The sequence below is a fragment of the Sus scrofa genome, chromosome 1 (assembly GCF_054392235.1).
Source record: "Sus scrofa isolate SSC_HxYL_T2T_F1_AM1 chromosome 1, Sscrofa_HxYL_maternal_Yorkshire_Landrace_v2.0, whole genome shotgun sequence".
NCBI lineage: Eukaryota > Metazoa > Chordata > Mammalia > Artiodactyla > Suidae > Sus > Sus scrofa.
In genome coordinates, this window is record NC_139383.1 from 12939768 (window position 1) to 12953051 (window position 13284).

Genomic DNA, 13284 nt, shown 5'->3' on the forward strand with positions numbered 1-13284 from the left:
CAGCAAACACAGATGGCCCATAATCTTCTGTTCATTCTAGCATTTCGAAATTCTTGCCTTAAGTTTGACTGAGTTGAGTTCGGTTTGCATTCTGGTTTTTCTCTCCTCTTGGAATAATTTTAAATAAGGCTATTTGTTACTTTTTAAACTTTTCCCAGTGCATTTTTAGCTTCGACAAGAATAATGACTAATAATATTCTTTCAATAGGTAAGTGTGCTTCTCATATCTAAAGATCAGCAGGCTCTCTGAGTCAGTTCCAATGGGCAGATATGCTGTATTTACATTCTAGCTTTGGTTACCTGTTACCTATTGTGAAAGATGCACAATCCATGGCTTTCAGTATTTTCTCCACACTGATATGGAGACATGATTCAGTCCAAGATGGCTGAGCAGAGTAGACTAGCTGAATTGCTCTCTGATTCCTTTGTCTGGACTGTCACTGGATAAACTATAGGTAATTACTCATTTTCTGAGGAGTAGGGATGGATGCTGAAGTAGGGCAGGATAGACTATCAGAATACAGAGTATGGGGCTGAAATGGGTCTGAAATAAAATTGGAAGCTAAAAGCAAACCCAGGCACATAGCATGAGACTGGACATCAGAGCAGAGAAGGAGAATGGAAACAGAATTTGGAGAAATTTGCTGGCCCTATAGAGATGGGCTGCAGGGACTTTTCTTAGCGTCCCTATAGCTTGGGCCTGAGTAGAGTGAGAGCTCTTAGGATAGCCATATTGCCTCATGCAAACTTCAATTATATTTTCTACTTTCTCTTCTCTGAATTGCAACCCAGTAATTGTCTTTTTTTTTTTTTTTTTTGTATAACTGATGGTAATAAGCATGCCAAATATTTCATTAAAACACTTAGATATATAATTTCCTTCTACCCTTTGACTTGGATTCAAAAAGAAATCATATTTTGTTAAATATGAACCAAATATGGTTTCACAAATTTCATCTGTAAATTAGGCAGATATGCACCATGCACTTGGCCAAAGGTCTATCTTTTTTTTTTTTTTTTTTTTGTCTTTTTGCCATTTCTTGGGCTGCTCTGGCGGCACATGGGAGGTTCCCAGGCTAGGGGTCTAATTGGAGCTGTAACCACTATGCCAGGGTCACAGCAACGCAGGATCCGAGCCACGTCTGCGACCTACACCACAGCTCACAGCAACGCCGGATCGTTAACCCACTGAGCAAGGCCAGGGATCGAACCCGCAACCTCATGGTTCCTAGTCAGATTCATTAACCACTGCGCCACGACAGGAAGTCCCAAGTTTATCTTTTGATACATTCTTCACATTTGGAACAATAAATTTTATGTAAATTACACCATTCATGAGCCATCTAAATACTGTGAGTCATTAATCACAAATATTTGTTAACTGGAGTGGCCATATAATCTATCATCCAGTTTGGGACATGTTTAAGAGTGAAAGAAGACACAAACAATTATTCTGGAATTCTGGGTTTATTCAGAGGTCCTAAATAAAGAGGGATGTCAGATAACCTATTTTTAACCCATTGCATTTGGGTATTTGTTCATGATAAGATAATATTGTAGTTCAATTACACAGTAGTTTTCTTATAAACTATTACAAGTGGAAGAGTGAATGACTTCCATGTTTTATTTCAATTAAAACATCAAGTTAAAAGATGTTCTCTCTGAACAGCCAACATGCTACCTCACATTATTACAAAATACTTAATTTTCTTTCCCAACAATTTAGCCCCATTTATAAAAACCAGTCAACATGATATTCAAGTTGTGACTTACAATTTAGGATTCAGAATCATTAAAGAACTACTAAGTACTGTTTTGTGAGAATGGTAATTTTACCGCCATTACTTGTGTCAAAAGGCAGATATCAAACTGATGAAATGAGTGCTTTAAGAGGACATATTTGTCTGAACAAAAGTGACTCCGTTCAGAGTATACGAGCGGGGAACAACGTTACAAGACAGTGTAATCAAACAGTGGAGCTCGGACCCAAAGGAAGACGTGACAATGACAATACTGGTTGATTTCATAGTTTTTTATTTCTTAGCTCTGTCTTTTTGTTGGAGGTTATTAATCTTTTACCTAGACAAATCTTCTAGGTAAAAGATTTTCTTCTCTCTTTTTACCTAGACAAATCTTGTTTTGGAGAGCAGAAAGTTTCATCTATTTGTTCTTTAAATTTGAACAATACAGATTTCTATTTCAAGAGGTTTCATTGGATTTTTCTTCATATGTCTATTCTACAGATAGTCATAGAGACTCAGTAAGTGCTAAATAACCCAAATACAATGGAAGGCTTCCATGTGATCCTTTCACGCTCTAATGGAGTTATATTAAAGGAATTCTTCTTTTTTTTTTTTTTTTTTTTTTTTTTGGTTTTTTTGCCTTTTCTAGGGCCGCTCTCGTAGCATATGGAGATTCCCAGGCTAGGGGTCCAACTGGAGCTGTAGCCACCGGCCTACGCCACAGCCACAGCAACACGGGATCCGAGCCATGTCTGCGACCTACACCACAGCTCACGGCAACGCCAGATTCTTAATCCACTGAGCAAGGCCAGGGATCGAACCTGCAACCTCATGGTTCCTAGTCGGATTCGTTAACCACTGAGCCACGACGGGAAGTCCTCAAGGAGTTCTTGAGTAGTTGTCTTTCAAGAACGTCTGATTGATGATAGAAAAAAATGATGAAAATACATACTTTTGCCTTTATTTAGTGTATTCATTACATTAAATGTGGGTCAAAAAGTATAAAAGTATATGTAAGTTTCTCACGGTATAGTATACTAAAAGAATAATATTTTAAAAAAAGCAGTATCCAAAAGCTCATAAAAGATAAAGGGAATAAAAGAATTAATCATCAGCAGAAGTTGGGAAAGGAGGAAAATAATAGAGAAAAGCAGGGCAAATAGAAAGCAATGGAAAGAATGTGAATAAATCCAAATATATCATAATAAAATAAATGTAATTAAACCAAATTGGCTTATTGAATAATAGGGATTATCTTATTATTTAAATCAATCTATATACTCTTAAAATCACAAAGGCACAGAATACTTGAAAGTAAAATGATACAAGAAGATATACCAGGAAAATAATCATCAGCAGTAGGCTGGTAGAGCCACAGCAGTATTCAAAAAAATGTTGAGTTACATTATGGAATTAATTTTTTTTCCTAAAGAAATGTGTTGTTTTGTAATTTGTTTGAGATACATATTTTTGTACATGCAAGAAAAAAATGAGAATTGAAAGAGAAAACATCTCCAGGTGAGTATGAAAATGATGCTGTTATAATTCAGAGCAAAAAAAGAGGATGACTAGTAAAAGAGACGGCAAAGAAGATCTTAAATACGTCTTAATGAAGTCATTTTTTTCCTGCATGATCTTCATTCAGCTTGCTTCTAAATATCCATATTAATTGAACAACATTGATTTTGAGAGTTAGCCCCTCTAAAGGATAACAAATGCGTTTAGCATAGCCTATCACCTTGTACTGGGAGTGAAAACATGTACAGCCTAAGAAAATGCTACAAAAATCAAAGAAATCTCATATTCTCATACTTCCTTTGTGATTCTTGGCAAAAACAGGAAACAGATATCAAATAAAGCAGATCAAAGTACAACAATGTTAAGCAATGCTTATTCGATTTTTGAAAACTTGCATGGATGTCCTATCAAGGTCAAGTTTAAAACCAGGCAGAACCAGGAAATGAAAAACAAAAACAAAATAAGTATTTGAAAGTTTGTATTCTTTCTACTCTGTGGTGAGTAATTTTTTTACAATTTGCTTATTTTTATTAAGTGAAAATCTTGCCATCGGCTTAAAGTACCAGAAGCCTAATGTATGTCAATGAACAGTCCAGGGCATTAACTAAATAGGGAAAAAAATTTTTGCCAAAGCACAGTAGCTCTGCACTGGATGATAAAAACTGGTGGCTGCTCTGTCAGTGTACTAACTAAAATACATAATTACAGTAAGATAATTAGGTCAGGGATAATTTTCATTATGAGCAGGTTTAATTCTAAGCTGCCGATGCTTTTAAGGTCATGAATGTGTTGGGACACCATAGATCCTGTTGTTTGGAGGACTAAGATTCAACCTAAGCAGTTTATCACCATTTTCCCCTCACAAACTGGTATAGGCTGAGTAAATTAAGAATATTCTTAAGAAGAGAAAACATGCAGCTTACTTATTTATAGGTACTATTTGAAAAGAAAGAAGTGATATAAATTTTTGTTTCCCACATTGTTCTACTCCTGGTTCCAAAGCAGGACACTCATTTCTTAGGTGCCCATCCAGGATGGCTAAAGAAGATTCTGAGGCTGTGATTCCCCCATGAGTAGCTTTGTTATTTCTTACTTCCATGGGTTCTGGTAGTTCTCCTGGAAAACTGTAAGCTGTAAAATTCATTAAGAATGGATCCTTTTCGGAGGAGATGTTCATTTGTGCTGGATATTAGATTCCAGTTATAAGTGATATCATATGGTATTTGTCTTTGTCTTTCTGGCTCATTTCACTCAGTATGAGATTCTCTAGTTCCATCCATGTTGCTGCAAATGGCATTATGTCATTCCTTTTTATGGTTGAGTAGTATTCCATTGTGTATATATAACACATCTTCCGAATCCAATCATCTGTTGATGGACATTTGGGTTGTTTCCATGTCTTGGCTATTGTGAATAGTGCTGCAATGAACATGCGGGTGCATGTGCCTCTTTTAAGTAGAGTTTTGTCTGGATAGATGCCCAAGAGTGGGATTGCGGGGTCATATGGAAGTTCTATGTATAGATTTCTAAGGTATCTCCAGACTGTTCTCCATAGTGGCTGTACCAGTTTACATTCCCACCAACAGTGCAGGAGGGTTCCCTTTTCTCCACATCTCCTCAGAACATCTCCTCAGAAAAGAAAATCATGGACTTGGAGAAGAGGCTTGTGGCTGCCTGATGGGAGGGGGAGGGAGTGGGAGGGATCAGGAGCTTGGGCTTATCAGACACAACTTAGAATAGATTTACAAGGAGATCCTGCTGAATAGCATTGAGAACTTTGTCTAGATACTCATGTTGCAACAGAAGAAAGGGTGGGGGAGAAAATGTAATTGTAATGTATACATGTAAGGATAACCTGACCCCCTTGCTGTACAGTGGGAAAATTAAAAAAATTATCAAAAAAAAAAAAAAAGAATGGATCCTTTGTCTTACTGATCCTTGTTCTTTCCATGTGCCCACCTAGTGCTTTGCATGGTTGCAAAAAACCTGAAATTACTTTTTTTTTTAAATGTTCACACCTGCTGCATAAGGAAGTTCCCCGGGCTAGGAGTCAAGTCAGAGCTGCAACTGCAGGCCTACGCCACAGTCATGGCACCACTGAATCCTTAACGCACTGATCAAGGCCAAGGATCAAACCTGCACTCTCATGGACACTATGTCAGGTTCTTAAGCCACTATGCTGTGGTCTGTGAGACACAACAGGAACTCCTAAAATTACTTTTTGAATGAATGAATAAAATTACCTTCCCTTCCACTTCCCCATGACTAGAGCTCACTCTATTAATACTTTCTTCATTGTTCCAAAGTTAAAACGTGTTTTTTGTTTTTTTTGTTTTTTGTTTTTTTTCCAGTGTTGAGCTAAATGTGTTACTATAGCCAGGGTTTTATCCATGAATCTCTTCCATTTCAAATTTGAGATTCTCTAATGGGCAGATGGTAGGTGACAAGTAATCCCACTTTGAACATCTCTTGACAATTCAAGTTGTATCTCATCAGAAGTACAACTGCATATCTTCAGGGCAAATATTGTTATGTGTGACATCTCTAACATTTAGCACTGCATGAAGTGATTTGAAGGCTTCAGAGGGCTTGAGGTAATCTTTATAAACTTTTCCTTCTCGAGCCCTCCTCTGTATGTCAATTGCCACCTGCTTCATCTTAAATTCCAGTATATCTGGAGGTATAAGCCTCATCTCTCTTTCTGTTTGCCTCTCTGTCTCTCTCTCACAGACCTTTTTGACCAACAAAATAATTCCTAGTGAAATATGCATACCCAGATTTTACTCTGTTTTGGGAAAAATGTAAAATAAAATGTCTTAAAATTTGTAGGTAAGAAAACCCTCCTTCCATCCTGTGCTAGGAAATGCATGCATCCTGTATGTCTTTAAAAAAAAAAAAAATAAGGACATATCAGATTAGGTCTTATCCTTAACAAGCTGGAGACAACAGATTACAAACTCATTCATACATTCATTCATTTATTCAATAGCAATATATATAAATGCCCACACAAAATTATTTTCATTCAAAATGTAAGTAAATGTCTCTATCTTTCCTGCATTCTCTCTCCCTGATTTACCCCCTCAAGAGGCAAAAATCGTACATTTTGTTGCTATACCTTCAGAAACATTCTATGATTCTATGCATGTATGCCACACGCAACACATATTATGTGAATATTATAACTTTAAAAATCTCCTACTATCATACTATTATGCTCCTTGGTTTTCCCCTTACTTACATAACTTGAGCATTAATTTATATCCTTACATTTAAAACTAATTCAATCTTTTAATGCAACACTATCTTTGAACTTGAGGGATTATGAAGATAAAAGAGTGATTTTGTTTGCCTCCGTATAATAAACCTTGAATGAGGCATGCATTTTTATGACCTGAATTTCACTCTCCATTAACATGAAAATAGGAATAATACATAATATGTAATCAGGAAGTTTCATTTTCAGAAATTTATTACTGCAGGTTTATATAAAGCTTCCCCAAAGCAGACCCTGAGACAAGCATTCCTTTGCAAGCAAGTGATTATAGATTGCTTACAGAAGAAATCAATAAAAGAAGAGCAGGACAGGGAAGGAAAATTAGCCAAACAAGGGCACAATTATAGGAGAATCCTAGCATCAGCCTAATACAAAAAGGATCTACAGAATACAAATCAGACCTCAAAGAAAGGAAGCTAGACTCTCCTAATTTTCACATCAAGGGGAGCCTAGACTCCTAGGAATTTCTAACTCTTCAAGAAGGTGGAAATCTCTCCAGAAGCCTCAGGGCAGTCTCCTGGAGAAGTCCGCAACTATGAAGCATTACAACAATAAAATACAAGAGCTGAGGAATGAGTGCACAGACCGATAAAAGTGTTTAGAGGCCATCTGGACAGTGCAGGGGCAGTAATTGCTCCAGTTTGGTCTTGTGCTTTTAGAAAGGCTATTTCTTTCTCATATTAAGTTCCCTTCATTTTATCAAGATTTCTTTAGGATGGTTGTCAGTCACAACTTCTGGAGAGAGCCTGTAAGTCAGGGGCAGTGGAGTGAGTTATAGCCCTTGCTGTAGTGTTTGGTCCTGAATCTGTAACTGACAGGGATCATTGGGAAAGATGATGGGCATGACACTCCCAGCATCACTTTTGTTCCTGGACCATATATTACACAGCCGCCTATAATAGCACCTGTTTTAAAGTCTAAATCATATCCTGAAGGATAGGACTGAAAACTCACAAGGCCTGATCTCCAGTCTGGTGCCTTGGCTGCACCTGAGAGGGTGTTTGCAATGTACTATGAGGCTACCAGATTTTAGGTGATGTGGTATCAGGCAGAACCAGTGGATCCTGTGGCCATACACCTTTTGCTAGCCTTCATTTCTCATAAAATAGGATGCCATGTTGGTAATAGAAATTGTGAGTCTGTACTAGTCAAGGCACTGCAGACAGAACAACTAAAACTAAACCTAGGGGTTCCCATCATGGATCAGTGGTAATGAATCCGGCTGCTATCCATGAGGACGCGATTTGATCCCTGGCCTTGCTTAGTGGGTTAAGGATCCCGTATTGCTGTGGCTGTGGTGTAGGCTGGCAGCTACAGCTCAATTCCTCCACTAGCCTGCAAACTTCCACATGCCACAGGTGCAGCCCTAAAAAGACAAAAAAAAAAAAAGAAAGAAAATCCTAAACCTAGACTATATATCAGTTCCTATTTACTGTGCATTTAATTTTATTTTTTTCTAATGCTTAAAGCAGGAAATATATCATTGATATCAGACTGTTATTTTTTTTCTACTATAAGAATTTAGGAGTTCCCGTCGTGGTGCAGCAGAAACAAATCCGACTAGGAAACATGAGGTGGTGGGTTCAATCCCTGGCCTCGCTCAGTGGGTTAAGCATCTGGTGTTGCTGCGAGCTGTGGTGTAGGTCGAAGATGTGGCTCAGATCCCAAGTTGCTGTGGCTGTGGTGTAGGCCAGCGGCTACAGCTCTGATTAGACCCCTAGCCTGGGAACCTCCATATGCCGTGAGTGTGGCCCTAAAAAGACAAAAGCCAAAAAAAAAAAAAAAAAGAAAAGAAAAAAAAAGAATTTAAAAATGTAAAGTTCTTTTAAGCACTGATTTAGCTGCAGACCATACACACAAGTTTAAATATTTGTATTTTCATTTTCACTCAATTCAAAATGTTTTATAATTATCCTTGTTGCTTCTTATTTGACAGGGAGTTATTTAGAAATATGTTGTTTAATTTTCAAATAACTGTGGCTTTGTCTAACAGTGTTTTGTTATTGATTTTTAATTTATTTCCTTTGCTGTCAGAGAACATGTTCTAATGATTTCAAAGATTCTGCATTTATTGAAAATTACTTAGGTAGTTTACAATAAGATCTCTTTAGATGAATGTTTTATGTGCACTTTTAAAAAAAGTCTGCTTCTGCTGCAGTGTCCATGAATGTTCATTAGGTTAATTTGGTTGATAATTCTATTCAACTGTTCTATATCCTTATTGATTTTCTTTTAACTTGTTCTATCAACTACTGAGAGATGAGGGTCTTTGAATCCTGCCAAGAAGGCATTCTAATTTTCAGTTTCTCAATTTGGAAGTTGATTGGTATGTATTTATCTTTTTTTTTTCCTTTTCAATGCATAAATTGCACCTCACAACAACCAGCTAATTCCACAGTCCCAGTATTTATTAATTTCCCTAAAACCTTTCAAATGTCAGAGAGGTTGCAATGCACAAAAAGAAAATAGCTATTGACCTAGTATTGGCCAATGAAGGCGAAGCTGAAATGTTTTCAGACAAACAAACAAAAAACTGAGAAAATTTACAGGGAGTACATGTGAATGAAAAGAAATACTTAAGGGACTTATTTAGAAAAAGGAAAATTATTCTAGATATAAAGAGAAATATAAGAATGAATAAAGAGCAAAATAAATGGTGAATCTAAATGAATATCAACTATGCAAAATAATAACATAGTCTTTTTTTTTTTTTTTTTTTGTCTTTTTGCTATTTCTCGGGCCGCACCCGCGGCATATGGAGGATCCCAGGCTAGGGGTCCAATCAGACCTGTAGCCACCAGCCTACTCCAGAGCCACAGCAACGCGGGATCCAAGCCACATCTTCAGCCTACACCACAGCTCACGGCAACGCCGGATCCTTAACCCACTGAGCAAGGCCAGGGATCAAACCCTCAACCTCATGGTTCCTAGTCAGATTCTTTAACCACTGCGCCATGACGGGAACTCCAATAATATAGTCTTTTATGATTTAAAATTAAATTTACATATCAGAAAATTTCATGTGTGGGAATAGGCTGGGATGTCTAAAGTATTTCAAAATTCTCATACATCTGAGAAGTAATATTGTATTAATTTATATTAGAAGTGAATAAATCAAGATTTCTCATTTTGTAATCATAGGGAAACCACTAAGGAATTGTATAAAAATCTATAACTGACAAGCTAACAAAGAATATTGAATAATATAAATTTTATTTTGACTGTTCCAAATAAAAACTAGACAGGAGAGAAAAGGAAACAGTGTAGATTGGAAAAATACAAGATAAACTTTAGCATGGTAGATTTAAAGTCAACATCAGTAATTTTATTAAATATAATTGGCAAAGTGTTCCAGGTAAAAGTAAAAAATTCACAGACTCATTGAGAAATACAAAGTCAATTATATACAAATTATGAGAGCCACATTGTGAAATAATGAAGGAAAAGTTTATAGTAAAAATATTAAAACATGGGAGCTCCCATTTTTGGCTCAGTGGGTTATGAACCTGACTAGTATCCATGAGGATGTGGGGTTTTTCTTTCATCTTTTCAGGGTCACACCTGCACAAGCTTCTCCCAGGCTAGGGGTTGAATTGGAATCTTATCCCCTGGAATACACCGCAGCCACAGCAATGACAGATCTGATCATGTCTGTGACCTATACCACAGCTCTCGGCAACACAGGATCGTTAACCCACTGAGTGAGGCCAGGGATCAGACCTCCACTGAGCCACACAGGAACACCTGAGGATGCGTGTTTGATTCCTGGCCTCACTCAGTGCACTAAGGATCTGGCATTGCCCCTGGGCTAAGGTGTAGTTCACACACACGGCCTGGGAAAAAAATATATATGTGTGTATGTGTGTGTGTGTGTATGTGTGTGTGTGTGTATGTGTGTGTGTGTCTTATACCATACTCTCTCCCTCTCCCCCCAAAAGATACATATATATAATATCAGATAAAATTTACTTTGAGACCAAAAATAATATAGACTGTAAATTACGGACTTTTCCCTATATTTTTAAATAAAGTTTTATTGGAACACATAAATCAATGCATTTTATGTCTTGTCTATGGTTCCTTCTATATTAGATTGCAGAGATGAGTAGTTGCAACAGACACCATATGTTCTGCAAATCATAAAATATTTACTATTGCATCCTTTAGAGCAAAAGTTTGTGATCATTAAATATATAAATTATAAATGTAAATATTTAATCAGAAAATTAGATAAATCCACAAATATTCTGAGACTTTAATGTATTATAATTATAAAAGTTAAAGATTCATTAAATATAAGCAAAATTCAGGTAAGCAAATTATGAAATAGAATTAATAGATTTAGAACACAGCACTGAATCTATAGAACATTTTCAAGCAGACAAAAATGTTTATTAAAATTTTATTATATGTTGGTTCATAAAATGTTTAATAAGTATGAGAGGATTAAAATAATATAGGATATATTCTAATCACAATTAACCTGACAAGAATAAGATAATTATGAAATCTCTAAATGTTTGTACAGTGAACAATTTCGACAATAAATGAAAAAAAATCCTAAAGATCCTACATGAAAATATTTACAGAAAAATACATCTAACCAAATTGACAGAGGGGAAAAAAAAGTTATGGGAAAAGTAATCTATCAAAAACACTGAGTCTGTCATTAAAATGACCCGCAAGAAACCCTCAGGCAAGATGAATGGCTTCACTAATGATTTATTTCAAGTGTTTATGTACTTAATTATAAATCAATGAAAATAAGATAGCTAATAAAATCACACATATATAAAATTTACATATATAAATTATGTATATTATAAAATATAGAAAGTATCAGATTTACTTCATGACTTATTCAGACAGGAAGTCAGATAAAATTATGAAATGATGATTTTTTCAGACAAGGAACACTAAGTCTTCATAGGGCTGTGGCCCTCCCAAAAAAGGGGAAAGATAGTGAGCCCTATAATTTTCCCAGTTTTCTGCCTGGACGTAGACTTAGTTGTAGTGCAGGGAGAGAAAAGCCAAGCTGAGTCCACTTATCTTGTTAAGGAGATAAAGATGGGAGCTCAAGGAGGTCAAGAAAGCAATAATTTTATATATAATTCCAGATGAAAGGGGCTGAACACAGAATGAGCTCTGATAATTTGCAAGAATCTGAGTCTCTGCTTGAGTGTTGAGGTGGTATTGTGTGAAAGGAACATGCCAAAGGCTAGGAAAAGAATTACCAGAAAGCAGCAAGTCAAATACTTTCTGGAGCTCACTCAAGATGATAAATAGCTATGTTCCCACCAGCCAGAACAGAAAGATTTTGGAAATAAAAGGAATTTGTGAAAAGACATCAAAAGAGTAGTGGGTCTCAATTATCCTTAGACCTACTGTTGTTCTGGATCTATCATAAGGGAGCTTGAAAGCAAGTCTCAAAGAAAGCAAACCGACTCCAAGTGATTCAGTTGCAAGCCAGGACAAATTCAAACACTATTCATAGGAACATAACGAAATTCAGCAGTCAACAATTTTGAACCACATTCACTTTACTTTGTCAGCTCCATCTTAGACTCAAAGTCCTACCTCCTCCCCTTTCAGCATGACTGAGTTTTAGCTGCTCATAGGGAATATGCCCAAGCCAAGTAAGTCCCCTATCAACTTCTACTCTTGCTATCATCTGATATGAAAACTGGGAGAATGCCTTTTGCTGACAAAGATTATTAATATTCATGAGACCCCCAGGGAGAGGGGAAAAACCCTAGTTTTAACTGGTGTAAGCATGGTTCTCAGTTGGTATCTGGATTCTGTTTTTAGCCTCGTCACCTTTTGTACTTCTTTTGCATGTGGATGGTCATTTGCCCCATCCTGCTTGTAAGTTACCTACAATAAACTTCGTAATTTCACCTTATGGAGTTCCCTGCCTTGTTTTTCAGTCCCCAGTTCCTTCTCAGTTAAGATAATATTATTCATTATCTCTGCCTCTCGACAACAATGTAAAAACCACAAAGAATAAGATCTAATTTTAAAAATTACCAGACCTGCAAATAAATAGAAAAATAACTTCCATGACAAACCATTAGCAGAAACAGATTCATAAACAATAAAGGTCACTTGCATAAAGGGCCAAAATTAAAAAAAAAATAATGACAACATCAAATGTTGGTGAAAATGTGGAGAAACTGGATCATTGATGCATTACTGGTAGGAATATAAAGTTGTACTGCCACCTTGGAGAAGAGTTTGGCAGTTTATCAAATTAAAAATGCAATTACTATACAACCCAGCTATTATGTTCTTAGGCATTTTTCTATGAGAAATTAAATCTTATGTTCACTCAAAAACCTGCACACAAATGTTCATAGTGATTTTATTTCATTTTTTTTTAATTTTTATTTATTTATTTATTTTTTGCTATTTCTTGGGCGGCTCCCGCGGCATATGGAGATTCCTAGGCTAGGGGTCTAATCGGAGCCGTAGCCACCAGTCTACGCCAGAGCCACAGCAACGCAGGATCTGAGCCGCGTCTGCAACCTACACCACAGCTCACGGCAACGCCGGATCGTTAACCCACTGAGCAAGGGCAGGGACTGAACCTGCAACCTCATGGTTCCTAGTCGGATTCGTTAACCACTGCGCCACGACAGGAACACCAGTGATTTTATTTTTAGTAGCCAGAAACTGGAATCAGTCCAGATGTTCTTCAACAAGTGGATGATTAAACAAAATGTGGTATACACATACCATGAAATATTA